We start from the raw sequence: 27,736 nt of genomic DNA on the forward strand, positions 1-27,736 counted from the left end.
GCCATTAATCTCAACTATTTCAAAACTTTCCAGTCCTTTTGGACTTTTTATTTTGGATGCCGAGTTGGAGGCTGCTAAATCAAGTACAAACTTTTGCAGCTTCCAGCTGGATCAGAGGTGGTCTGCACAGCCAATGCTTGCTTATCCAAAACTGCACAACCTAAAACTAAAGAACATTCTGCCAAATGTTGGGTTTTTCATCCCGACCTCCACAGCCTCACCTACAACAGCAGGGTCACAGCACCACCTCTAACCCTGCTGCCACATGATTGCAGGCCATGAGAACTGAGCCCTGTTAGGCAGAGAAACTTTTGAGCTTGGTGTTACTGCAGTACAAGCTGCTACTTATACATACCAAAAAGCTGAAGAACAAAGAATATTGTGCACATTCCATAATACTATAAGAAATTAAATTCTCTCCTAGATTATAGTTCCATGTCAGCCATTTTCAGTTTAACAGTTTAACAGACTCCAAATAGCTCATGCAGCTCATTTATTTATTTATATATGATATACACACATCTTTTTTTCTCACTAAATTGCCTCAGCTTTTTCAGTTTTTTTCCTGTAGACATCCCATTCAAAGTTTTCTTCCACTGTTCCTATTAACTTTGTTATTATCTGTTTGTTGAAAAATATTCCTATTCTTAGAAATGCTGAATGCTTTTTTGCCAGTCATAACACCTCCTCGCTGTCCTGTTATTGTCTTTTGTTTTCCTTCTCTTTTAGAGATCTTCCCCCTCTTTTTCTGTTACCATTGCATGTTCCTACACATGTGACTAAAGTTTAGTAATCAAAATATGTGTTATCCCCAAGTGGGAAAGTTAGTTTATCTCTGTATTTGTTTGGGCTAAGTAGATTGTTTTGGTTTTTGACTTGGTTGAGACTTCCTTTCTCAGCAGTCTGTCTGTTTGCTGTTAGGTTCACCATGAATATGTAATTTAACTGCATATAAATTTCCACTCTGGGAACTGTGGTGCATTGCATTCAGCATGCTGGAGATTAAACTTCGGTGATGCCTCTGAAAGGTACGCATGTAATTTCAAAACCAAAAGAATCGTGTTTGTTGAATTAGATGTTCCTCGTGAAACATCTTTATGAAAACAAGAGTAGTCTGTGGCTGGAAAGAATAACAGCAGAACCTTTATGGCATATGTTTACATGCTTTGCACAATACCATGTTTTGATGAAGCATTGTTCTTAACTTGGCAAAGGCCTCTTAAAGATTGTTGGCCAGAGCAAGCTGTTTTTTACAGCTTGTTTTTTAATAAAAAAACCAACATTTTTGAAAACTTCCAAATTAAGTGTGTATTAATCCAGAGAGATCACACTATAATTCTCTTCTTGTTTGCAGAGCTGTAAATAAATTAGCTTCTGTACTTCCACCATCCCAGCCCTGTGGGGTTTCACTTCACAGTGGTGCAAAGGTGCAGATTCATTAAAAAACCGGTAACAGAGCATTCCAGCTCATGTGTCTATGGCCGTGTGTATGGCATAGAAGACTGGAAAATCAAAGATATTAGTTCCAGGTCTGGTTGATATACCATATCTGGTAAATATACCATAACTTGCCAGAAAATCACATGCCATAAATAAAATTACCAAAATATATTGTCTGCCATGAGGGTATTCTGGCAAGTAGGGGTAGGGGGTAGAACCTCACATTAGCCTCTAGTTCTGAAACGTGCTTTAACACTTAGCGGATGAAGAGTTTAGTCTGTAGAAAAATCATGGTATTGGTAAATCTCATGTGATCGTGCTACCATGCAGTGTAGCTGGCCAGCTAAGCGCTTAAAAGGCTGTGAGATGGCAATAATTACAGTAGCAGTTGTAAACTGTGTATTGGTGTGTATCCTTATTGTAACTGCATGATGTAAGACACAAAAGGTAGCATTATTTAACTGTATATGTGATTATTTCTTCCTGCATACAAATTTCAATGTGAGAAATAATCCCAAACCCATAAAAAGTGAGAGTATGTGTGTATTTCTGTGTGGCCAAGGAGGTGGATGTACAGAGGAAGAGCTGTTGGTATAGAATTGGGTCTGTTCCCTTCAGATGATTCAAAACAGGCAAGTTCAGATTTCCATTTGTGACAAGCATGATGATAGCAGTAAGAAAATGGAGTAAAAGGTAGCATAATTGCTACAGAAAAAGTTGAATGGGAGTTTTATTGCTGTTGCCATTAAGTTGGTTTCTCAGAATGCTAGCAATAATCCTGCTAAGTGTAAAATAGCCAAGCAATCCTGATGCAAGAGACAGATTTCCAGCTGGTGGGCATGTGGAGTTCATTCTGTTCTTATTTTAGCTTCTACACAATTGGGCTTGAGTGAGTAGCAAGGAGAGTAGTCAGCAGCTTGTGTCAAAGTGCTGTGTCCAGGCTATAAAGTGAGGACTTAGGGACCTAAGACAAATGTTGCTGACTACATTAGAAATGTAGTCATCTTGCAGAGTTCAAGGTTGACTTAATTCAGCCAGGCAGAGGGCCAAGCCAGTAATTTCTGTTTAAGCCCTAAAGATTGAATGTAGTGTACCAAGTTTTGTGGCTTGTTGAGAGTGAGGGAGAGGTGGAAATCAGCAATTAATGTAGTTTCCTGGTAAGTGAGGTGCACAGCCAAGTATAACTCTATAGTCCCTTTCATGGAATATGGATTCCAGCTCTCAGTGACCTGGTGAAACTATTGCTGAACTGCAGATTCAGACATTACAAATGCTCTGGATGCTTGCTGTTGTGCAGGTAGGGCCCGATAAGATCAAAGTCCTGTCTGGTAAGGTTTTTACCTTGGTTAGAGCACGTGTTTTGCATTCAGAAGATACAGGGTAATGTCTTTCTGATCTTAGCAGAAGTAGAGAGGCTTTGAAGGTCATTGTTTGGGTTATCTCAGCCTTTTAAATTACAGTGAGAATCATGTAAGAGGGACAGGCTCTCTCTTCAGCTACTTTCTTCCTGACAAAATCGTCCCCCCATGAAATGGAAATTTCCACTCTTCGTGTATGTACCTTACTGCAAGGGGTATTCTGTCAGTCAGGACCAACGCTAGGCAAGTTTAGGCAGAAGTACTGGTGTAGGAAAGGTTAAACCTCAGAAACCTTTGCTTCTTGGTCTTCAGATACGTTCTCTTTTACATTTCCTGCTGCTAAAAATAAGGGAGTATGCGAAATGTGGCTGATTTTGATATCCGGCATATCCTTGTTTACTAGGCTCAATCTCGAGGATCGCCTGGAATGTGATGCTAAAGCCACAGAGCGGGAGGACCCAGCGGAGGAGCAGTCAGGGCTCCGGTGGACACCCAGGGCAGGGGGACGCGGGGGAGGCGGGGCCCCGCTGGTCCCGAGCGGGCGGCGGCGGCGCGGGCGGGCCCGGCCGGCGTTGCCCGTTTAAGCGGCAGCCGCCGCTGTCCTCGCGTGCCCCGGCGGGCCCGCCCGCGCCGCGCTATTTATAGACAGGCGGGGGCTGGGCCGCCCCGACACGCGAGCGCCGGGCCCGGCCCGGGGGCCTGCGTGTGTGCCCCTTCCCCCGAGGGCTACAGCGTGTGTGCCCCTTCCCCCGAGGGCTACAGCGTGTGTGCCCCTTCCCCCGAGGGCTACAGCGTGTGTGCCCCTTCCCCCGAGGGCTACAGCGTGTGTGCCCCTTCCCCCGAGGGCTACAGCGTGTGTGCCCCTTCCCCCTGCGCTGTGTGTGCCCCTTCCCCCGAGGGCTACAGCGTGTGTGCCCCTTCCCCCTGCGCTGTGTGTGCCCCTTCCCCCGAGGGCTACAGCGTGTGTGCCCCTTCCCCCTGCGGGGAACGCTGTGTGTGCCCCTTTCCCCGAGGGGTACAGCGTGTGTGCGCCTCCTCCCTGCAGGGGAACGGGCGGGGCCTCCCTCCCCGCTGCACGGCCCCGAGGCTTGTGCAGCTCCCACTGAGCAGGGGAGGGAGGGCGAGCAGCGCTGCTCTGCAGGCCAGGCAGCAAAGATTTCTGACCTGTCCCTTGTCCCCTGAGGAGAGAACACTGTCTTCTTCCCTTCCCTCGTGTTTCTCTCTCCCGGGGGTTTGGCACAGGAATCTCCACCTGTTCTAACTGCAAATGCTGGATTTTCCCCTTCTTTCTGGTCAATGGGAAACATGCAAGAAAAAGGCCGACTTGTGCTCACTGAGCAGTCCACCCACGCTCTGAGCTGTGGAGAAAGGAATGGAATGCTTTCCTTTTGCAGAGGGATATCATTTACTACACACAAACCGTACTTTGTAAAACCAGTGAGGAGCCTTTGTCTCACTGCAGAGGCTATGTAACTGTGTAATGTATTTGTATGTCCCCTGTAATCAAAGAGAAGAAGAGGCCGTGCTGAATGAGACATAGGAATTGCCATACTGGATTAGAGCCATTTGCTTCAGTATCCTGGGTGAACCCAGACAGGAAAAAAAAGCACTGTTGAGGAAGGGAATGTGCACTCCCCCCCCCCCCCTTTTTTTTAAACTTCAAAATACTGCAGTATTTTGCTGCGTATTACAAAAATTACTTGAATAGTTAGCATGCAGTTTGGAACCTTATTTTCTATTTGCTTTTTATTTCTATATAATGATAAATACTCCTGTTAGTCATTAAAAAATGGCGTTATTTCACTCCAAGTCCGTTGGACTATGGCTACAGTTTCCCTTCCCCCAAGTTATTTCTGTATTGCCACTGTTTTTAACAAAGGATAAATCTAGTCAGAAACACTCCGTCTTTGTCAGTAGTAGAGGAGATGGGGGAGCAGGTGTCCACATCTGATGCTTTCAATGTTTGCACCTTCCCTACAAGTCTTCATCTGAAAAGCAGCAGGTTGTTACCACTTTATGGAACAGCTTCCCTCCGCCTTTACCCTGGAGCACAACTGGATGCATTCAGCACCCAGCCCTTTGGCAGGAGTGGTATCTCTCTGATCAGCAACTGCCCGGGTGTGACAGGCATTGAAAATAAGGCAAATTGCTTTAATGCCTCTGCCAGCAAAGCCGTGTGAGAGCAAATGAGCATGAGTCACCGAGTTGGAGTGGGTTAGGAGAATCTGAGACACTCATTTTGTAGCTTTCCCGGGGTTTTAGGGGATTTGCTCGCTTTTCAGGAGAAATGTTTTGTTCCTTCCCATACCCTTTGCTCTCACCTCCTTTAATATAAAACAAATCAACCAGTGGCAGAGAGAGTTTACCTTGGAGGTATCTAGGGTGAAGAGAGCAAAAGTAATCTCCTAAGTGCAGGAACGCCCTCAGCACTTTAAACCACAGCATTAGAACAGGAGTCTCAAGTGTGCATTTGTAATGCTTTTGCCCTTTGCTCTTCAGAAGGTTGATTTGCTCCACAAATACTTTATGAACCTCTTGAGACTGTGGCACCATGTTATTCTTCAAAAGTGTCCGCTAGTAAATTCCCACTGGATTAGAACATTGGCTTCTGTCACAATATGTTAAATAACCATAGGCAAATGTTGTCTCCATAAATATAGGTCTGTGTGCATGGTAGAATCACACACAAAAACAGTTGAGACACGATAAAAAGATCAATCTTGTATGAAAATAGTGAGAGGGTTGAGTGCCTCGTGCATTCTGAAATCTATAAACAAAATTCGTAAGTCATTCAAGGGTAGCCTTGTTTGTATGCTGTGTGTGCTGGGGTGTCATCTTTTCTTTGAACAGTTGACAAATTGAGCACAGCTGAACCAAATAAACTGAGGGCTATGTATCCACAGACCTTTATTCTGCTGTGTAGTAGCAGTCACTGCGCTAAGATTGGTCGTCTCACTATGTTGCCAGAGGAGATTTTCCTGATGAAGTTTGTAGCATGGGGAATTTTGGTCTGGAGTCTATAGTCTGTCTGTTGTAAAGCTGAAATACACAATTGTATTTCTGAATGTAAGAAGAGCTTAACTGCTTAGTGCAGCTTCATGTGTCAATAAGAATACCTGTGCTGCAGGCCTGATTGTTCTGCTGGACCTCAGCTCTTTGCATACCCACAAACTCTGCCTTTGGCTTTGGCAGAGTAACAATAACTTTCTTTCATGTAGCCTTGCTGAAAATCATACTATTGGGGGCTTCAAAAGATGAAGAATCTTCTGTTTTCCCTTGGCTTTTGCTTACCGTGTTCAGCATGTTCCTCTTTTGGGCTCCTCCCAGGTGCCAGTTGGTACCACACTGCAGGGGAGACGGGCAGTACCTTACTGCTTGGTTGGAACGTTTTGGCAGGTAGACAGGAGGTTTGGCCTTTGCTAGACTTGGGCTGCTGAGGCTTTGTGGTGCCAAAGCTTCTCACAGAGACTGGCCTGTTAGTGCAGGCAACTCTGCATGGATCATCACTCAGGTACAGGCTTGATGTCATCCTACCATCACACCAAAGAGAATTATCCGTGAACTAACAGAGGAAACACAGTAAACCAAATCATAATTCTTCAAAGGACAGCAATCTCCTGGCACTTTCAGAACTCACTTTCAGCAGCTTACAGTCTCCCTTTTTGCTCTTGAACTCATTTTGTAATCTTTGCTTTTGGACTGTTTGGCTGATTTTTATTTTGTGTACTATGAAAAACTCTTTAGATGTCACTTAGTTCCACTCCTTGTATAACAGATTATCTAAAGACATCATTGCTTAAATGTGTTTGTGTCAGAATGGTAAGTCCTTAGTCAGGCAGTCCCACCGAATTTGATGGGAATAATTTGGTAAGTTCGTTTGTGTTGATTAAACTTTGATGCATATTTCACTGCAAATGATTTGCCTTTATAATGTGTTGCATTTAAAATCTGAAACTTTAGGGACTGCAGAATTTTTTCAGAGTCATACCTGACAATATCTAATGGAAAAAAAAAAAAAACAAAAGAAAGCGAAGGTTATAGTTAGGAAAAAGCAGTAAGGGGTCAGAAGTTCACAGTTGATGGTAAAATGGGCCATATGTCCTTTTAATCCCCATTCAGGAGATAAGTAAAGATCTATGTCAGACTCCTTTTCAGACATGTTTAGAACCACAGAAGGAAGGGATACATTTTAACAGTGTCTGTCAGTATTTACCCTTTTTTATATATAGGCAAGAGAGAAATGGGAAAGAATTTTTTTTTTAAGCTGGTTATACCAGTTAGGAAAGGTTGGCTTCATACTGTGGATTTTTTTGTTTTGTTTTGTTTTAGTAAATCTGAGACTACAATTAGATTTGGACAGTTTTGTGAAGAAATGGCTTTTTAAATATCGTATTTGTTCAAGAAAAACATAAGTAATTTTGTTGAGACCCTTATGAAAAAAACCCAAAACATCCAATGGAAGTGAATATGTGGACAAGAAAATATCTGCCAATGTGCGCTTCAAATTATCTGTCCAATATGCTCATTTTCCTTCTCTTGAAGATACAGTAATGTTTAGTTCACACTGGTCACATGCATGTTCAAAATTCTATAGGTAACACACTATCTTTAAAAAATCATTTGATATATACCGTTGTCTCATTTAACAAGCAAAAAATGATTGAGACATAATATAATTTTTCTCAGGTCTAAAGTAACTTACTAGCGGTACTGTTTTGTTAGTGGGCATGTCTTGGACAGCTGAGTATATGTTCTCTTTAACATTTAAAGCTTATCCTCTTCCTGGCTTTTTTTTAAGGTCTGGATGGAAACACAGCCAAAGGGAACCTGGGGGAATTTTGTGAACACAGTGGGCTCATCATTACACTGTGTCTTCCAATGAAGCCAGTTGATTTTCTCCCTGATGGGTTGAAGAAACACAGGCTGTCCTGGTAAATGAGGTCAGAACTGTTAAATATTAACTTTCCAAATACATGGGTAGGCCTGTGACTCAGGCACTGTTCTGCTAACCAGGCAGTATTAGGTCTGGGGAATCCTATATTTTCCTAGGCTGACTGGAGTTTGGCCTCCAGAAAAGAATTCACTCAGATTTCTGTATTCAGAGAGTCAGAGTAAACATGCTTAGAATGCTAAGAATGTTCTCTTCCTGATCTTTCCTAACAGTAATTTAACCACAGTTGTGCAGAGGATAGATTATTTTTAGTCTAGATTCCTAGATCTGAGAGAGACCCAAAGCAACCTTGCTGTTTGTCTGAGTAATGTGGATTTCCCCGGCTAACTTTGTCTGGCTTTAACAGCAAAACTGTCTGAAACTAGGCTGAATAGCATAGTAGGCTGGAAGAGACCAAATAATTCTGTGACAGGGAGCCTGTGTCATGAGCTATGCAGCCATGAGGGCCACAGAAAACTGACTTTGTCAGTGTCTGTGCTCATGGAGTTCATTGATTGATGTTACTTGGTGACAGTCACGTGGAGCACAGTGCTGTCTTGAATGTGCTCAGTGCTGTCCAACCCAAGAAGCTCTTCTCCCATTGGAAAATAGAGATTTCCGTATGAAATTTGGACTGTACTTGAACTACTCTTAGAAAAGCAATGTTTATTACTTATAAGTTAAAATTTAAACTCAACTGTTGGCCTAATTGCCATCAGTGAGTCCAACAGAAACTGCAGGTAGTGACTAAGGACTCATTCCAGCCAGTGATAAGGTACATGGGCAGGACTCTGTGTCACCAGCCCTGTCACCAGCTAACTGGACCTTGCTTGAGGTCTCTGGAAAGTTCCCATGCAAGAGGAATCTCTTTTGGCACTGTGGGGCTTCCAGGAATACAGTATTTGAGTGTCATGAGGAGGAGTTGCTGTTTGTTATGTACAGCCTGGCTCTGTACTGTCAGCTATTCTGTTCATCTCACATACAGAAGCTGTACTCTGTGATCTGAGTTTTAGAGAGCAAAGCATGTGCAACTTCAAAGAGAGTAATCAGGAGGAGATTCATTGCTCAGTACATCACAAAGCCTCAGTATACCTTAGCTGTCACCAGAGATGGCAAAATCCTCTTCTGGCCCCAGCACAGGCTGAATTTCATGCAGGAATGCATTTCTTCAAAGGTATTTAAGCTCCTAGAAGTTCAGATAATATTTAGTGGGATTTTCAGAGTTGCACATCTCAAACATCTACAGCAAAGCAAATAGTATTAAGGTATACAGTGATATTTTTTAAAGTATTGTCTCCATCGTGAAGCATCTATTGAAAAAAAAAGTGCTGGAACAAATCTGGCTCCAAGTGTCCATTCATAATTGTCCTAGAAATTTGCCTCTGACTTGAGTGGGAAAGGACTGTAAAAAGACTGAAGTAATTGGCATCTGATTTCATTATAGAACAGTGTGGTTTTATAATTCATTGAATAGTTGCCTAAAATGATTGGCCTGTATAGTTTATTTATTTGGTGTTAGGAAAAACATTTATATAATTCTGTTATGAACTCTCCTCTTCTGAAGGGATGTGTTTGTCCCCTCCACAGGCATTACTTCTCTGTGATGTTCAAACATTTTCTGGGAAATTGCCATGGCAAGAAAAATTGCATCTCTCCTCTTCTCCTCCTCTTCTCTCCCTACAAAGAATATCCTATTGTTTGTGAAAGGTAAGTGCTTTGGGTAGCAGCTGCAATCAACGGTGTGATAGATGGTTAATATTAACAGTGGTGGTTTAGTGCATAAGCCAAGTTCTAACTATTTGAAAGTGAAATTAGAGCTGTCGGGCCTCACACTGTCCCACTGCTGACCACTGAAGATTTGCTAAGCCATTGCTGGTAGTGTGTTTGAGAAGCTTTTGGTGGAGGCAGCAGACTAAACCTCAAGATTACTAAACATCAACTTCCTCTAAGTCCCAGCATGGACTTTCAGATGTGTCTCACTCCTGTGTGAAACAGCTTCTATTTCAGCCAAGGTACCACGGTGAGGAGAGCAGCTTTGAATGTCACTGTGTTTATGTACCCAGATTACTGAGAAACCAAGTAAGAATGCCGCTGTGAGCCTTTAAAGCAGCATGCCATGGAAAAATAAAACATAAAGTATGTATGTGCACGGGGGAATGTACCCAGTGTTTTGCACATTCCAGCAGAGGCCTCAGTAAAGACTGGAATTTTAATTCTCATCTGACAACATTCCACGAAGACAACTTACATTCCCTTCCTGTTTCCCCCTCCCAGGAGATTAATGGGGAAAAAAAATGGCTGATTATTTATTTTGCCTTGGCTATCAAGTAACTGTGGGAATGCCAGCACTCAGAGTAGCTAGAGTACTTTTGGTTAGTTCATTTGGCTTTTCTGGGATTCGTTAGTGTTAGCTGTTCTTCTCCCGTTATATTGCCATTCAAAATCAAGATTAGCAATGTCTCCAGCTACACGTGTATCTCTGCAGGGACTCTTCAAGTTTCTTTTAACTACACACATGGTCCAACCTCCACATGCCTGTTGGTACAGTATAAGGCAGGAAAGAGGTGAGGCAATGACTCATGTAAACTTAACAGCACAATGAAAGTACAAAACCCCACCTATCCCAGTAGGAACTAAGATCTTGAGCTGCACAACACCTGCTGTATAGTGTTCTTATGTTTGTTCCAACTTTTTTTGTTCTGAATACAAATATGGAAAGTAGGCCCGTGTTCAAGGAATTTGAATGAAGGAAATGTTGGTTTTGGAACTGACATCAGTGTGAGATCAGGAGAACCAGACTTTGCACACAGTTGTCTGTTCATTTCTGAATTACAAACTATATACAAAAAGTGCAGAAGTCTGTTTCCTCTATATAAGTGGGCCTGCCTGAATTCATAATTATCCCATTTCAGCCACAGCTCATGACTGAAATAGTCAGTTAGCTGGTTGTATAGCTGAATTCATAAAACAATGAGTCTGACCAATTCAAATGAGGATACCTTTTTTCCTCTTCTTCTAATTCTAGTACTAGTCACAGTAAAACTTCTTTATTGCAAAAACTTCTGTTTAGCACTGTTAAAAAAATGTGTCATCACAGAAAACAAAACATTGTCAGTGGGATTCCCTTCACTATTCCCTTTACCTTTTAATTGATAGTCATGTTTTTTAGAATGTCAGTTTTGGCCCATACTGGGACATAGCTGTAAGAAGCAGAGCACAAGACCCACAATCCAGCAAGGGGGAAGATGACTTAAGTTATCCTTTTCTGCTTCTATGATTCTAGACAGCTTCAGCAGCTAGGGAGATTTACAGTACATAGAGTATATCTCATGGGTGACATAGATAACAACATCGTGTCCTGTCGTGCTGTCCCTGGCACCTGAACTGTCACTGGGATGCTCAGAAGCCACCAATATATTGTGCATTACTTGACTTCATTCTTCTCATGCGCCTTTTCCTTGGGTAAATAGGTGAGAATCTTTCCTCACTACTTCAGTTAGTTCCTAACATAGATTAAAACCTCTGGAGTTGTCCAAAGAGAGACACTGCAGAGATTTGAGGGCTAATTAATGTGTAGGGGGCAGAGCTATTTTCTTCTCTCTGGTTTACCCTACTACTTTTGAGCTCAGTCATGAGCTACTAGAGGAGATGAGGGCAGGCATCACACCACACTTCCTGTACATGGTTTACCTGTGTCACTCACTGGGCTGTGCTCAGGATGGCAGGGAAAGCTGTCCTGCAGCGGTGCTACAGATAGTGGCTGTGAGGGATCTTACAGGGAGGAAAAGGAGCAAACAATCCACTGCCTGTGTCCCTGTTTCCTGTGTCAGCCATTTGAGATGGCCAAGCTGCCTCACCACAGGAGAGGCCCACCCTATTCAAGTTCAGTGTTAAGAAATTGGCTCAGTGCTTACGAAAAAGGCATCAGTTATTGTCCAAACTCCCCAAAACCCTTCAGGACATCTCAGAATCTTCGCTTCACCTCATTTCCAGCAAAGGCATCTTATAACGTGACTGTGAGATCAGCTCTCTTTACATAGGTTCTGCCTCAGTACTGTGTTGGCAGCATAAAAGGAAAGGCAAGTGGAAACTGTCCCTTAAGAAGACCCTTTACAGAAGGAAGGCATTTATTTGCCTTTGTCTGATTGTTCCTTGGACCCTTTTAGAAAACTTGGTGGCTCTGTGCCAGCATATCTGCCATACTGTGCTGTGCCATGGCCCCACTGGAGGTGTTACGAACACGGTGTGCTCCGGCTCCCTTCTGCTTGGAACACCCTGAACTTTCGCAGGGTCTGTTCACAGCAGATGAGGAAGACAGGTACTTAAAAATTCTTGTCCCCTAATCAAGCTTAAGAACAAAAGCACTGAGCAGGAGAGCTGGTATGTGGGCTGGCTGCCTAGAAGGTAGCCCTGGGTTTCGGAAGTAGGATTACGTGGTTGTGTCAGTAGGGTTTGCTCACAGAGATGGCTCTGGCTTAGGAATCACCCGATGCAGTGAAGCACCTGCTTCCCTTCTGGTAAGGAGGAAGAATAGCTGGGGGGAGGTTGATGGACCAGAGTGGGAGCTAGAACGTTCTGAAAGCCTTGCTGGGAATTGGCAAATGTTCTGGGACTTTGAGGGCCTAAGTATATTAATTTATTTAATTACTTTTTGCCCAGCATCCTAAGCAGTGGGCTGGGCATTCTGAGTCTGTGAACACTAACCAAACCCAAAAATGAATGTTCATAATTTTTTTTTTTTTTTTTTTTTTTTTTTTTTTAGTTTAACAAATTAAAAGCAAAGCCTCCATTAAAATCTTGTATTTTTCAGGTTAGTTGTAGTTTAGCATTAATGCCTGGGTTTGATACTGCTTACAATAGCAGTGAACCAATTGTCTTTTATGGTAGCTATAAATCTCCTTATTTTCCAGAAGTTAATAGTTTTAAAGCTCCCTTATTACCAGCTGTAACTCTGATTTTCTAACAAGATGCTGCTAATTGTATTACTCTGGTTTCAGCAGTTTTCTTTGTGCCAGAGCCCCTTAGAGGGGCAGTAGATTCTTAGCCAGAGCTCTTGTTTTGGTCCTGTAAAATGTAGTTTTATTGTAACAGTAGCTTTTTCTTAATAATTTTTATCTGCTTTATTAATTTATTATTGCCTATATTTTGCTATATCAATTACTTTTGCATTGCTGACAGCCCAACTGCATGTAGTTCAAATAGATCAGTATCCACAAACTGTCTCAACTGATTGTAATTACATTACTCTCACTTCAGTGAGTACAGCATTTCCCTCACCAGCTGGTAGAATTTTGCTTGTATTAAAAGTAAAATTCTCAAAACATTATGTTACCTGAAAATTAATTTGGAAAACTATCCCCAAGAGTCTCTTTCTCAGTCTGCTTCTGGTGAAAAAAATGGATGTGTTAGAATCTGCCTTCCGCCATGAGTTTTTGAGGCAAGTAATGTGTAGTCTGTTGGCCACATTTTGCTTGTGACCTTCCAGCCTTCACAGTTGCTCTTGGGCATATCTCAGTGCATGGCCCAACAGATCTGAAAGGGAAGTAAATGAAGAGCAGGGCTATAGTCTGTTCTGTACAGGGAGATGAAGATACATCTTATGGGGTCACATTATCTGACTGAACCTGTTACACAGTCTCAAATTTAGCTAGGTAGAGGGACATAGTGTTTTTGACTGAAATTAGCTCCCACTTTCAGAGGCTCCCTTTAAAGGCCAGTGTTCCAGCAAGAATTTTTTTCAGTTTGTGATCTTTATTAAAGACTCTGAAGAAAAGCAGATTAAAAATGACAATTGCATTTGGCTAATACTGTGCTGTTAATCCAGCATCCTAAGAAAAGGATCACGGTAGCTGAGGAGGCAACCAAGGAACTAAAACTTCCAGAGAATGTGTTACTTCCGCTTCGCTGATAGAAGCTTGCTTTCATTCTGCAATAAAAAGTTCAGGATCCTCTGGAAATTCGAGTTATTGATCCTCTTCTCTCTCCCACAATCCTCATGTCCTTCTTGAGTCTTGTTCTGGGGTGTGAATCAGATCTGTTCTGACCTGTTTCTTTGTCTTTGGGAGTTGCTGCCAGATTGGCCTCAATGAAATGTGTCGCTTCACCTTCCTTTTGGATGAAGATAGATCCATGTTTTTGCAGTTAAGTAACATCTGGGACTGGTAAATACTTAAGGAGGGAATTCACACCCCTGGCAACCTGTGACGGTGACATGAAAACCTGACAGGTGCGCAGAGGCAGCTCGCAGGCCCTCTGCAGAGCTGCCTTTCCTTGCTCGCAGGCGGCTTGCTCGCGCCATCTGCCGGAGCCTCCTGCTGGGAATGCTGTGGGGAAGCTTGGCTGCACACGCGGCAGAGTGGGGGAAAAAAGGGAAACGTGCCTAAACCAGAAGGACTCGGTGTGTGTTATCACACTGTGAGCAGTCAGGTAGGAGCAACCATCTCCAGGATGCCATGAAGTGTAAAGAATCATTAAAGGTTTGTTTGCTGTTGAATTAATTACGGCCTTTCTGGTTGTTTTTAGGACACACAAAACTACTGCAGCTAGTTATATTTAGAGCAGTGTACAAATCTGTGTAATGCTGTCTTTTATGGCATGTGCTGCTGTGCAGAAAATAGGACTCCGAAGGTAGTTTAGTGAAATCTAAATAAGATAATTACTAAGTGGACTAATTTTAAATGGGTTGCTAGTTATGGGAACTAAAGCATTGTTTCAAAAATAGCAGGCAACAGAGTAATTTCAGTTACACACAGGTATTATTCTGTGCCTTTTAGATAAGAACTCAGTGGCTACTGGTAGACTTTGAGAACTTCTATGCCTCTCTTGTCACTTCTTTGACAACCCACCTGCCCAATACATTAATCTTTTTTCCTTACAAATCTAAACAAAATGGAAGGTTTATTTGCAAGACAGCTTCTTATCTGGCACTCTGTCCTGCAAAGATTGCCTTGTGTTACCTAAGCTAAATGTCACAAAATAGTTTGTTTAAACACCAAACACCACCACAGGAGAGGTCAGCCTGCACCAAAAATGCCTCGTTTAGGTTTTTGTCAAAATTTACATAAAATACAGAATTTCCCTTACAGAAACACAGGTTGTGATGCAGAATGTCATTAAATTCATGCCTATGCTCATATATGCCTTGGACAGTGCCTTACTGACTAGTGGCATTTCCAGGTAGTTGGTGGGAGTTTCATATTGGTTACAGTCGGGTTGTGAGGAATTGGTTTCTTTTAAAGTATTGAGAACATCAAACAATGTCTGCAGTCAGTATCATTGTTCTTGTTCCTGCTCTGGGTGGAGTTACAGGTGTTAACCCCTCCTGGAATTTGTTCCTTTGTTTGGTAACCAGTCTTGGCTCTTAAGTTACATGGTTAGAAAAGATTAGATGGCCTGCACCCAAAATTGAACACTGAACACAAGCACTGCTTTTTCTAACATGGCTTGACCTTCTCATAATTGCTGCCATCTGGGGAGTGGTATCAGCCTGCTCCCATCTGCTGTCATTGATTCTTCGAGTGGCAGTTTGGCTTGTGAGTGGAAGGGGTACATGACCTTATTGCCTATCAGCTAATACTGGAAAAGTGAAACATACATACCTGCTTCATTCTCAGGCTTAAACAGCTACAGACTTAAAATTTGGATCTTTTTATTCAAAGCTGAACTTTCAGAAACCCTTTCCTGTATCACTTTCATGATTATCTGTGACACAGCACTGTCACCTTTGGCAACCGGTAAGTCTCTAATAGGAATAAAGCCTGTAGTAGTCCATAGCAGCAAGCAGGCTTACTCAAGGGAATTAGGAATTAGTCTTTAGTAATACCCTGAGTGGACTTTTGCACATCCTCTACCAGAGCTAAAAGAACCTCTACATGCTGAAGGCTATGGGGAATACTTTGATTTTAGATGGAACGTTATCTTGCTATGTCTGATTAACACACACCCCAAGAATGTGGTGCTTTCTTCAAGTCTGACAAGGTAGGTGCTTCTCATTTTTCAACGTTAAGGAAACAAGGAAGATAAATGGGTGCAAATTTGATACAGATGAGGAAATGAATGTGGTCATCTTTTCTTACCACTGTTCTTGTGGCCATTTGCTTGGGTCAAAGATCTTTTGTAAAGCAGAAAGCTAAATCAGGCTCGTTCTGCCTTCAGGGAGATGAGAGCTGCCTGTGTTTTCCTCCCAAGAGGTGGTTATCTCTTCCGGTGTGTCTTCTGATACTTCTTCATCCTAAGGAGTTTAAATATGAGCACTTCTTTTAGTACCATAATATTTCTGTATATCAAGACATTCTCTATCTTGTCTTTAATAGAAGAGAGGGGTTCTTTTTCTTCAAAATGAATAATGAAAGTAAATTTTTAGCCATCTGACAGATGCTTGAGGAGAAAGTACAAAGGTACGTATATGTTTTGTTATATACTTGTTAAATGCTTTATTGAAGTTCAGGGATTTTAGTACTCATTGTACTTGTAGGACAAAACATTACAGATACACAGAACAGTAGAAGAAACAGATGATGAATGAAAAATGCTTGATGCTGTAAGCATGATGCAAGGCAAAGATTCCAAATTACCTGATTTTGTTTAACTGGTGTTATTTTTGTTTCACTGTCATGATTTTCTCTCCAGTGCTCCTTGATCTGAGGCAAAGGGATAGAGCTCTGAACATTTGTAGTTCATCTTACTTTACCAACCACACTGGCATCTGTTATGATCACAGTTACTTTGAGATGTACACAAAACAGAAAATCAAATTAGATCAATAGAGTAGCTTTCTTCATATCTGTATTGATTATGGGGCTGCTGAAATGGAGCTTGGCATGGACTTAGTCATCAGTTGGGCCTTGAGTGGCTGAGATGAGAAATTGCCTAGCCCTGACTCTTTCTGAAATGAGAGCTTGGGAGTTTTGCAGGGACTCAGTGCACAGCAGCTGAGAAGCACTGGTGAATATGGAAGTAGCAACTCCAAGGAGAGTTCAGTGGCAGCAATAAAACTTCAGTCTTATGGTCATCTGCTTTTGTTTGTGAGGATTCACTCTTTTGCTGGGTATTCATGCAACCACGTGTGTCATAAATATAAACTACAGCTCAGACATTCTCTTTACAGCCCTAGCTGCCAGTTTCAAGGGTCTCAATGGGAAATTCTTTGAATTACCTTTCTACTTGGAATTTCTTATTAATTTTGCTGCAGAGATCTCGCTTGATGTACAGTTTTCTGCTAGTAATACCATGCTGAATGATACCACCATGTGCCTTCACCCTTTCATCAGACCACACAAGTTTGGAAATTAAAAATTCATAAGTAAGTTGTAGGCAAACATAGTTCTTCCAAGAATCCATCTTGCAAGGACAGCTTGGATAAAATATGGCTTAAGCTGAGCAAGAGTAATGCATTATCAAGGAAAGTGTCTGCAAAGGTGGTCCATCAGGGATATAGTCAGCAGGACTCATAGCATATGTATGTGTTCAAAGCTGCAACTGCTTTCTTTCAGTCTTGACTCCATTGAAGCCAGCTGTCAGACTTGCTTGAAACTACTTGCTATCACAACTAATTTAAAACCTTTTCCATCAAGCTGAGGCCAAGATTTCATTTGATAAATACCAGTCATTCAAGTTTCCTTATCACCATGTTTCATCCTTGTTCAGTGTGGAAATTTTTTTTCAGCCACAATTTACAACTAGGTGTGTCCTGATAAAATAGATCTTCAGTGTTCACTGAGTTCTGTTTAATCTGCTTATTGCCTCCAAGAACAAATGTCAAAATTCTGATTCAAATGTGTGTATGCTGAGAATTGGTTGGCTGCAATGAAACAAGGTAACTACAGTTTTCTAATTTAGCAGTAGGCCCAAACTTACAGATCCTGGAGAAGCCTAGTTCATATCAAATTCATTAAAGGTGGAATTCAGCCTACTGCAGAGGGCTGGCATAAAGCCAATCTATGCTTAACTCTCCCTAAGTCCTAAAATATGCACTGCTTTTGTTTCTGAACTGTGGTAAATTTTATGTGGAGAATTTAACACCTGGAAGGATTGGGCCCCAAAAGCTGCAGTAATTGCTACAGGAAGAAAAATCTGAAATGTTCTATTGCACAGCACAAAAAAGTACTTCTTGATGAACTAGAATTTGTTTTCATAGTCAAGAATCTTTCTTCATCTTCTGTCAAGCTAGTCTTGGATTTCATTATCTACAAATTTTGTCTCAAGAATCTTTCTTCGTCTTCTGTCAAGCTAGTCTTGGATTTCATTATCTACAAATTTTGTCTCAAGACAGTACCCACTTAAAAATATTTCAAGGAGCCTTCATTTCATTTTATTTCTGTTGTTCTGGAGCATGTGAAGATGAAATTTTTTGAGGACACGTAGGGAAAGCTACTTTGGGTGCACTAATAATCAGGTATATATTGACTGGACATCCATGTATGTATGTTTGTAACCAAGTGGATGTGTTAATTTGAAATTTTGCACTTTCATCTGTTGAGACAACCTGGTAAGTTCAGCAGCAGTAGCAGAGTATGATGGTGCCATGTGGAACTCTGCCACACAGGCAGGGACATTGCTGTTCTGGTGCTTCTGCAGTGGTGACAGTCCAGGGGTTTGCACAGCCTGGTATTGGTGGCACTTACACTGTGCCTTCAGTAAAGCAGGGGCTGTCAGCTCAGCATCTGGGTTGCCCAGTTTTCCCAGGTACAACTGTCAGGCCATGTTATCAGGGGACACTGAGCTGTGACTGTTTCCATGAGTAGAAAAACAAAGGAATGTGGGGAAACCCTGCCAAAACATGGTTTATTTCTGTGTAATTCCCCCAGTCCCCCTCTTTCAGTCATATGTTGATGTTTTGATGAAAATTCAAACTAGAGCCCCTGGAATACATTTTAATTAAGAGAGGTGAAGGACAGAAGTCTGCAAAAATGAGTGTGAGCAGCCTGGACTGAGGTGGCAACGTGGGTAGTTCCTAAAGATGTGCAGATTGATAGAATCATTTTTCTAGAAAAGGGTGATGTATGCACCAGAAAGGGGCTTCCTGTGAGGAAGAAAATGCCTCCAGCTCTACCTCAGTCCCTGGGCAAAGGGGATGGACAGATGGACAAATGCCATTACTCTTGCTGATTGGACAAGATGTGGTTCAGTGGTGTTTGGCAGGAAACAAACCCCAAACATCAGTGGTGGCTCAGGGGCTGGTGTGGGGCAGGAGAGGCTGGGACAGTGAAGTTAAGCAGTCACCAGCTGCTGTGCTCATGGGCAGGGAAGCACAGTGGTTATGCTGCTCCTTCTCAGAGCTGCCACAGCACAGAGCTTCCTGTTGTTTGCAGTCAGACTGGAACATTGCTCTGCCAGCCAAAGGAAGGCTGTCCCGCTGCCTGCAAGGCGTCTTTTTGGTGGTGTGCAGGATGTCTCTTCTGCAAGCTCCCTGCGCTGCTTTGCTCAGACAAAAAGTTGACTGTCAAAATGAGAAGTGGTAGAGTCTAAGAATTTCATAAGTCAAACAGTATAGTTTAAAAACCTGTTTAAAGAGTTTTTCCTTTCCGAAGGCACCTTAAAGTCAGTGTTGCAGCAATAATTGTGCTAAATATGCATGTAGCTAGTCTAGATTGCCTGTTGTAGCTGATAAACATTTTACACTCCTGAGTTTTTCCCAGCTTAGTGAGTAAACATATAGTCTTAGCTGACTGCAAAAAGATTAATTTACTTTGGTGGGCTTAATCTATGACATAGACTAATCTTGGTGTGATCCTATTACTGCAAGGTCAGCTGGGACTGCAGTGTTTGATTGTCTTGCTTTGCTCATTTGATTCCAGCATTTGCGGTTTGGAGCAGTTTTTGTCTTTATTAGTATCTCTGAGACTTTGGAGTCTGGAGAGACAGAGCTGACTTGTGATCCCAACTTTGAAAAAGGGATTGTGAAGGAGGGAAAAGTGAGGTCCTTGTCAACCCCCTTGTGTACCCCCTCATCAGTGTTACTTTTTGAAATTTAAGTAGCAGCAAAGGAAATCCACCATCATTTGTCAGATCTCTGAAGATCTGTGTGGCAGGCATTGGTCAGCTGGAAGGTATTGCGGTGATAAATGTTCCTAGCAGAAATGGAGAGCCTGTCACTGATGGAGCTGGTAAAGGTGGGGTTTCTAAAATTGCCCCTGGACCAACATCTGGCCAATTGGTCTGTCACAGGTAACTTCTCTTTGCCTCTCAGCGTGGCAGGTTGGTGGCTCAGGTCTGGGTGTTGCTGGTTGATCTGTAGCTGCCCAGAAGCTGTTTGTTTCCAGTGATTAACTTGGCACATCTCACCACTGAGCATGAACTGCAGCTGATGTCATGATCAACAGATAAGAGGGATGAGGTGCTCCTGACAGCCTGTGAGTGAGAGTATGTGGTGGTGTCTTTCTCTGGCATAAGCACTACAGCAGCTCCTGTTGGCAATCCCAAGGAAATCAGTGAAAACTTTAAGGGATTGCCCCCTTCCTCTACAGAGACTGGCAGCAAAAAGCACGGCTACTTTTTTATCTGGTGTCTCAAAGGCAGATGGGAGCAATGGATTTTTCTCCTGACTGGTGTTTTCAAATCTTCTCCAATTTAATTAGGTTTTACTGGTTTAATGCCCCTTTCTTAACAAATATTGGTCAACAGAAGGTGAAACACTACAGTCAGAAAACATCCAGCATAGTGGCAAAAGTCACTGGAATGTCACAGGACTCTGTGAGTTATGCAATGACAATAAATAGGGACCAGCAATACACTGACAGGTGCTAAGCTCTGTCAGACAAGGCCACCCACCTAGAACATGCTGATTCACTGCTTGCTGAGGTGTGCTAGAGTTGTTTCTGGACTGCATCATCTATCATGGGTAAATTTAACTGATATAAAGAAGCCTCTGAGTGGTAGAGTTATAATGCAGAGAAGCGGAGTCATAGTATCATGTTTGTATTTCTCCTTCCTTTTCTTTCTACTGGTGATGAACTCTAAAATGAGATGTCAGGGTTTTGTAGCCATTCCTTTTAAATTAGCATCCTTTGGAGTTCAGCTGAGGTTTTTCTTTCTCTTCTCTTCTGTAAAAAGTTTCATTAATTTTGGGAAAGCACTTAAAACATCTATCAAAACTTTGAACCCATTATCAAAAAGAACTGTGGGCTTGTCAGTACAGCTGGGAATGTTCTTTAAAAATGTAGGGATTGTTTGCTCAAGCACTTTGCAAACCATAATCATACTTGTATCTGTCAAAGAACTCCAACTGATTTTACAAATATAATGGAATTCAGTGTCTTCGCATAGGTTTATATGATTGCTTCTTTTATTCGGGTAGAGAACGCAAGATATTCAAGATATGGGGTGACTTGCACGTGGTTGCATAGAAAATCAGAGACAGGAAGAGAATATCTGATTCTCAGTCCCTTACTTTACATTGAAACCTGTTCTACATCTTATCTTTACAGTTATCTTAAAGCTAACTCATCCTTCATACTGTCTTGTTCTTCTGGCACCAAAATGTATCCATATGCACATTTCTAGGCCTTCTCTAGGCTTCAGTTACCATTACTGCTAATTGGTCCAAATTTCTTTTGTGTATTTTATTTACTTTTTTCATTTGAAAAGTATTTTTCACAATCAGAGCCAACATCATGGTGTACAATAGCAGTACACCAGGGTTTAGGAAAGGTCAGTGGCCGATTAAATTCCTTTTCACACAGAGACGTTTTTAAACCTCTTCTGGACAATTAATTGTGCGCAACAATGAACATATTTGACCTTTTCCGCATGCCAATGTATTAAATATTAGCCATGGTTGTATTTCTGGGGGGAGGACGGGCAATACTCCACGAGAAAATCCCGTGTGTTCCCAAGGAAACACGCGCTGCCAAGCAGCACCAGGTGGCGCTGCTGGCACCCGAACGGCCGTGCGGGAGAAATGCCGAGTTTTGGGCAGTGGGAGCACTTCCAAGGGATCCCACGCGGTGGATGCAGGACTGGGCATTCTGCGCTTGGAACTTTGCAACCGAACCCAGTGCTATGAATTAGAGAATTGATACATTACCACAGCATTTCAGGGAAGTCTGTCCTTCCCCGTTTTCAGAGTTGATAGCGATTCAGTTATTTCCTAGTGGGAGCCAATTACTTCTACCTTGGCACAGTAGGAAGCCTTGTTTCATCGTTTAGTATGTTGAATATTTAGCAGAGCTTCCAGCACATTTGCTCTTCAGACATTCCTTGGTTACCCAAGCAGGGAGCAGGCTTTTTGTCATCAGCTGCAGCTACTGGCTTGTGGTGGGAAGCAGAAATAAGCGACTTCCAGAGCTACAACTTCATTTGCTCAGTTCTCAGATCAGTGGAGTTTTGTGGGTTGTTTTCGAGTGGGGCAGTTCAAGGCTTCCATGCTTACTTGTCATTAAATTACTCATTTTGCTTATGCTCTAATTTTTCAGTTCTCTCTTTTTCTTCACTACCCTTTCAAGTCCTCTGTAATTAGTTTAGTAAGATACATTCTTTCTTGCAGCCTTTAGTTGCTCATAGATATGGAAATGTTCTGGATTTATTTAACCAGCTTTGTTTGAGTCATGGTAATGCATTGATACAAGTGTTATATTGAATGCTGGAACAATGATTTTACTCAAATGAAATGAAATGAAAACCTTGTGTAATTCTTCTGAGATCCTGTTCTCATTGAAATCTGTCAAAACCCCACTTGCTTTTGGTATTGTGAGGCTGAAGCTGATTTCTGCCTGTGTTTATGCAGTATAGGTTAAAGTCACACAGCCTGAATAATCCCATCTTCAGTGGGGGGCCACCATCAATGACAGTGGTTCTCCCTGTGAAATCGGTCTGGTTTGCATTTTGGGTCTAGGTTTAGACCCTGCTCACACCTAGGATGCCCCCGGCATCCTTCCAGTCTGCCCAGCCATAAAACTTCTTGGTGCTCTCCTCTAGCTCCAGTTTGTGGCTCCAATAACAGAATTAGCATTCTGTTTTTGTTACAGAGCAAAAGTAACTCTATGGATGTACAGACAGTTTCAGATTTCTTAAGACACAGGAAAAAACATTCCAAACTATATTTAACAATATTTAAAGGCATTTTGTTTATGACATCCAGTTGTTTGAATAGAAACAGGGTGCTTGGAAAGTAATGAAAGTATAGGGAAAATGAAGAAAAAATCTTGACCTGATAATTCTGACAAACTGATCATAATGGTCATGTGGGGTGAATACTCTGTCTGTACTTTATATCATTTGTCAGTCTAGGCTAACAGGTGTTTTACTTTAGGACAAGGAAGTGCCTTGTCACATGGATGAATCTGAGACCAGTGAGAAGTCCTTTCTCAGGGCTGATGATGCACAGAAAATGGAAGAAGATTCAGCAAAGCTGGCTTGTAAAATAATCACATAAAGTGCAGTGTAATCCTTTCTGTCATCTAATTTATTTTATTACCATGACCGTGTGGACTGGAAAGAGTTGTGGTTTGCTATCTGTCTAAAAGGAAGGTCACTTCTGAGTGTGCTGTGACTGAACATCATTGTAATTAATTTGTTGTCATTATTCTTAAAGTAGAAGTGAAATCAGAGAATGTTTTTAGAGGCTTAGCTTTGTACCCAGAATAACAATTTGCTTATTCTGTTTTAGTGTACCTAAAACACTAAATGTTATGAAGTCCAGTCCCAATACAATTTTTCTTATTATTATATTCATAGTCCTAGTTTTTATAATTCAGGTTTTACCTCCCCCATGTTTCAAAGAAACACAAGTCAACAAATCAATTTTCTTTTCTTAGCTTGGAAGACCTATCCATTTGCAGAATTCTAGGATGAGACAAGGGCCTGATTTGTCAGACTGCTCCCAAGTGATTCTAAATGTGCCACCATCTCTTTCAGCTTGGTTGGAAAGTGAATGTGATCGCATAGTGAAGGAATCCAGTGTCCTGGTTTCAGCTCTGCCTCTCTGAGAGCAGCAGGAAGCTGTCACTAGCTCTCTAATTCTAGCAGGAGGAAATTTGCATGTGAAGTAAATTATTGTACATGGGGACATGGAATAGAATATACCATTGAGGCCTGAGTTTTCAGAAATACCCATTAACCATGGGCTAGATCTCCATAAATGCCAAGATTGATTTAGATAGTCCTCTATGCTGGATAAGATAGGTCTTCATCTGCTTCAGTTTTTGAAAAGTCATTTGAGGCAACAAGAATCCGAATTGAAGAAAAGTGGCAGCTTCCATTTGCTATTATAGGAGCTGTTGCTTTTTCAGCATTTTCAAAATTAGGTCAGGAACTGTCTGGGCTTAAGCAATCAAAATTAGCGAGTGTCTTATCAATATTGGAGCCTGCAACCAATTATACTGCTTCTCATCTGTAAAATTATGTTGGAACTCTGGTTCTGCTCTGGGTAATATTTATAGGAAAAAAAAAGAGAAAGAGAGCACAAGCAGAAAATTATATTGATGTGTGAAGCATGGGTCTGTTACCCTTTCTATGGAAGGTATTATTTAATGCCTTCATGATACTTAGTGCATATCCCCTGCTAGTACATGAGCAATTCATGGATGAGGAAATATGCAGCCCAGACAAGCTGGGAGCTGTGGCTGGTTTTCTCCTGGAAATCAACCCTGCCATCAGACTGTGGGTGAGGGGGAGGACACCAGAACCCAACCAAAAGGAAGAAAGGTGTTCATCACATCTGCAGGTTCATGCTTTGTACATCACACAGATCTTAGCCACTCCCTTATTTGTTAGAGAGGAGAGTGCTTCCTTGCTTCCCAAGGGTGCTGAAGTTCAGGTTTTTAATGTTCAAGTCACTTGAATGTTAAGATGGGAGGTGCTGCAGAAATAGCTATGAAGCTCTAGGCAGTGTAATCTAAGTATAATACACTGTCTACTATGGACAGGAACAGATGAATGCACATAACATTTTGTGCTGTCCTCAGCCATCATTTTTTTGTATTGCTATTTTTTCCATCCCAGGTAGTTTCAAACCAGGGAAAGAAACCAAGTAACTCAGTTTTATTAATCAGAGATGAAGTCCCTGCTAATAGTAGCCTGAGCTTCTTGTGATACTGTTTGAAAACACAGTAATGTCAAAAGTGCAGTGCTGGACAAATTTTCCTGTAAAAACGCTCTCCCAACACCGTCTTCTGTGATGTGAGGTCTTCATTTCCATTTCTAATGTAACACCTACTGACTGAGATGGAGGCTGATTGTGCTCTAAATTGCTGTATGCTGCCTGTACAAGCCTTTAATGTACTCAGGAAGGGGAAAGGAGCCACAGAGCTCCTAGAGAAGAAAATTCACTGTGATGTTCTGTGGTCAAATGAAGCCAATCCAACCACAGTTAATCAAATGTTAGTAGCAGTGATCATGTAACCACATGGAAAATGGTTAAACAGCTGGCAGCTCGCCCTGTGTATGCAAGAAGTTGTCAGCTGGCTCAGCCTGCTGTTCAGTGGGCTTCTGCCTGCTGTAAAACTGTTCTTCTGATGTCTGAGGATGCTGTAATAAAGCAGGAGCTAAGGAACACCCTCTGTCACAAATTCAAACTCTAAAGTTGTCTGTGCTTCAATTCAGCACGTTCTAAACTGCTAAGATGAACATTTTTTGTTTGTTTGTTTTTAATTTTCAGTTTGAATAGGTCTTTGTGGGTAAAATGTGATAAAGAATGGGCCAATGTTCTTTGATACCCTGGAAGATGGGCTAGAGTGCACCTGTAGGAAATTTGCAGCTATACCAAGGGGAGCACAGCTGGGGGCTGTTTCTCCAATGAGCTGGAGGGATCGACCAACACAAGCTTAATGAAGGTTTACTAAGGCAAATGCAAAGCCTCTCTGTTAGTAGGACTTGGAATCCCAGTGAACAGCAAATTGAAAGTGAGTCAGCAGAGTGTCCTTGCAGTGTTGAAGGTTGTCTTAGTGCGAGGAAAATGTTTGTTCCCTCTGATTGGCACTTAAGAGTTTGTGTCTGGAGCACTGTCTTTATTTTGGGAGCCCCTGAGTACAGGATTGACAAATATCTTTGTAGGGGCCCTAGGGAGGAGGATGGTTGGAGTATGAAAGCCCCAGATGTTAAGATAGGCTGGAAGAGCTTGTTCCCCTGGGGAGAAGATAGTTAAGGAAGAAATAAGTTGCAGTCTTTCACTAAGTAAAGGAGTGTTACAGGAAAGATGGAGCCAGATTCTTCTCATTATTGCAGACGGAAGAACCAGTGCAACAAGAGAAATTCCACAGGGACATAAGGAAAAAAAATCCTCTCAGTAGGGGAATGGTGGAGTACTGTAACAGCTTACCCAGAGGACTGGAAACACTGTCCTCGGAGGTTTTCAGCATTCAGCTGGGCAAAGCCCTTGACCACTTGATCCAACTTCCAAGGTTGTCTCTCCTTTGAATGGGAGGTCAGACTAGGTGAGCTTCACAAGTTGATCCAATTTTTTTTCTTCTATGATTCTACAACTATAGGGAAGCTGATGGTTGATCACCTCCAAGGCTGAGGTGACAGTGTGACCTGGTGAGTTTCTACTCCCTTGGCAGGTTATTGATATAAGATTACTTGCATATGTTTTGTTATTTACCAGCATGGGGTTTCTTGTTCATGTGATCAGTGCAGATTATTTCTCATATGTGAGAGTGCTGATGTGGGCAATTTACAGGCCCGCTGGCACAGAGTATACTTGTTTATCCTTTTCAGTCCGCATTTCATGAACTGTTTTAATTTTTCTTTTAACTTGCTGTTTTCCTTGCAAGAGAAATAGAGGGGGCAGACAGTTGCTAAATAAGAAAGGCTCTAGAATGGAGAAGCAGACAATGCTGAAGTAAGAGTACCGTAAAGTGGCCCACAGTCTTCCTCTGAGTTTAGGTGTAGAATTGACAACATGGAACTTCTTCCCTCCAGCTGTCACCTGCCAGTCACTTGCTGAGTTTTTGTGTAAACTGTTACATTTTTAATCCAAATATGCTCTTGCCTAGGTTGCTGCAGCAGTGCTTTGAGGATATGTAGTTCACAGAAGAAGTCGACTCTTCAACCAGCCGTCCCCAGTACCTCCTGAGTGCTTATTCTCATGGTAGGTAATCAGCACTGAGCAATATTCTGTCTGTGCCTTGCTTCAGGAAGGCAAAATAAAAAGTCAAGAACTGTTGAGTGTATAGTGGACCCTAGACTGGTTTTTCAGTTAAACACATGACTCTTGAAATTTTTATATGGTATCACAAATGTCAAAGGATATGAAACTAGCATGCTTTTTTAACAGAAAACATTCTTTAAAGCATCCCATTTTAAAAAAGTGGATTTTAAAAATCCATTGCCTGTGAAAGAAACTTGTGTTTAGTTTACTACTCATATTAAATGCAAAGTGAAGGAAGGCCTAATTCTACATGTCTTGTACATGTAGGTCTTTACAGAGGTCTAAGCCTCTCTTACCCCTTCCTGTCAGTGTAAATAAAGTTCATTGGATTACAGACTGCTGCTTTCCATATTTAGTTTGACTGCTAGGGTGAGTGGAAACATTTTAGCTAACATGATGGGCTACAGATCAAAGCTTTAAATCTATTGCTTTTTGTTTTAAACTAACATTTAAACACCAGAGATGTTTAAACAAACATCTCTGATGTGATATCATAGAATACAGCTCTATGAGCAGCAAGAGCAACATTGGGGTTTTCTTTTCCTATGGGCTGAAACAACTACAGTTGTCTCTAACCAAACTATTCACGTTGTGGTAGTGCCTTTGGGACATGATCTGTTCATGACTGCGATGTTGAATTCCCATGGTGTGGTATCAGTAAGATGTAAAACTACTTATGTCTTAGTGTGTTACTTCTGTGCGCTTTGAAATGGTTGCATCCTGCTTTTCCCAGGGATCAGGCTGTCGAGGACCTTGATGGGGATCTTGCAAACAGGGTGTTGCCTGCAATCTGCTTGCTCCTTTATGGGAGTGTATGCTCTTGTTTTTTTCATAATCAGAGGTTGACTAATTTGATTTCATTACAAAACATGGAGGATGATGGACAGGTGTGTAATTTCATGTCATGAATTGTTCCATTTCAGA

At 41.9% G+C, this 27,736-nt stretch overlaps 1 long non-coding RNA gene across 1 annotated transcript in view; it reads left to right on the forward strand.

Annotated features, from left to right (window-relative positions):
• The window catches only part of LOC136297037 (uncharacterized), a 38,104-nt gene extending 11,270 nt beyond the window's left edge, over positions 1 to 26,834 (forward strand). The window contains exons 2-4 of the long non-coding RNA XR_010723066.1: positions 7,597 to 7,738; positions 9,316 to 9,435; positions 26,658 to 26,834. This is a non-coding gene — a long non-coding RNA (uncharacterized lncRNA). The remainder of the gene's footprint in view (positions 1 to 7,596; positions 7,739 to 9,315; positions 9,436 to 26,657) is intronic.
• The last annotated feature ends 902 nt before the right edge of the window (positions 26,835 to 27,736 follow it).

The sequence above is a fragment of the Chamaea fasciata genome, unplaced genomic scaffold (assembly GCF_029207755.1).
Source record: "Chamaea fasciata isolate MVZ Bird 193981 ecotype frontalis unplaced genomic scaffold, bChaFas1.0.hap1 SCAF_14, whole genome shotgun sequence".
Taxonomy (NCBI): domain Eukaryota; kingdom Metazoa; phylum Chordata; class Aves; order Passeriformes; family Sylviidae; genus Chamaea; species Chamaea fasciata.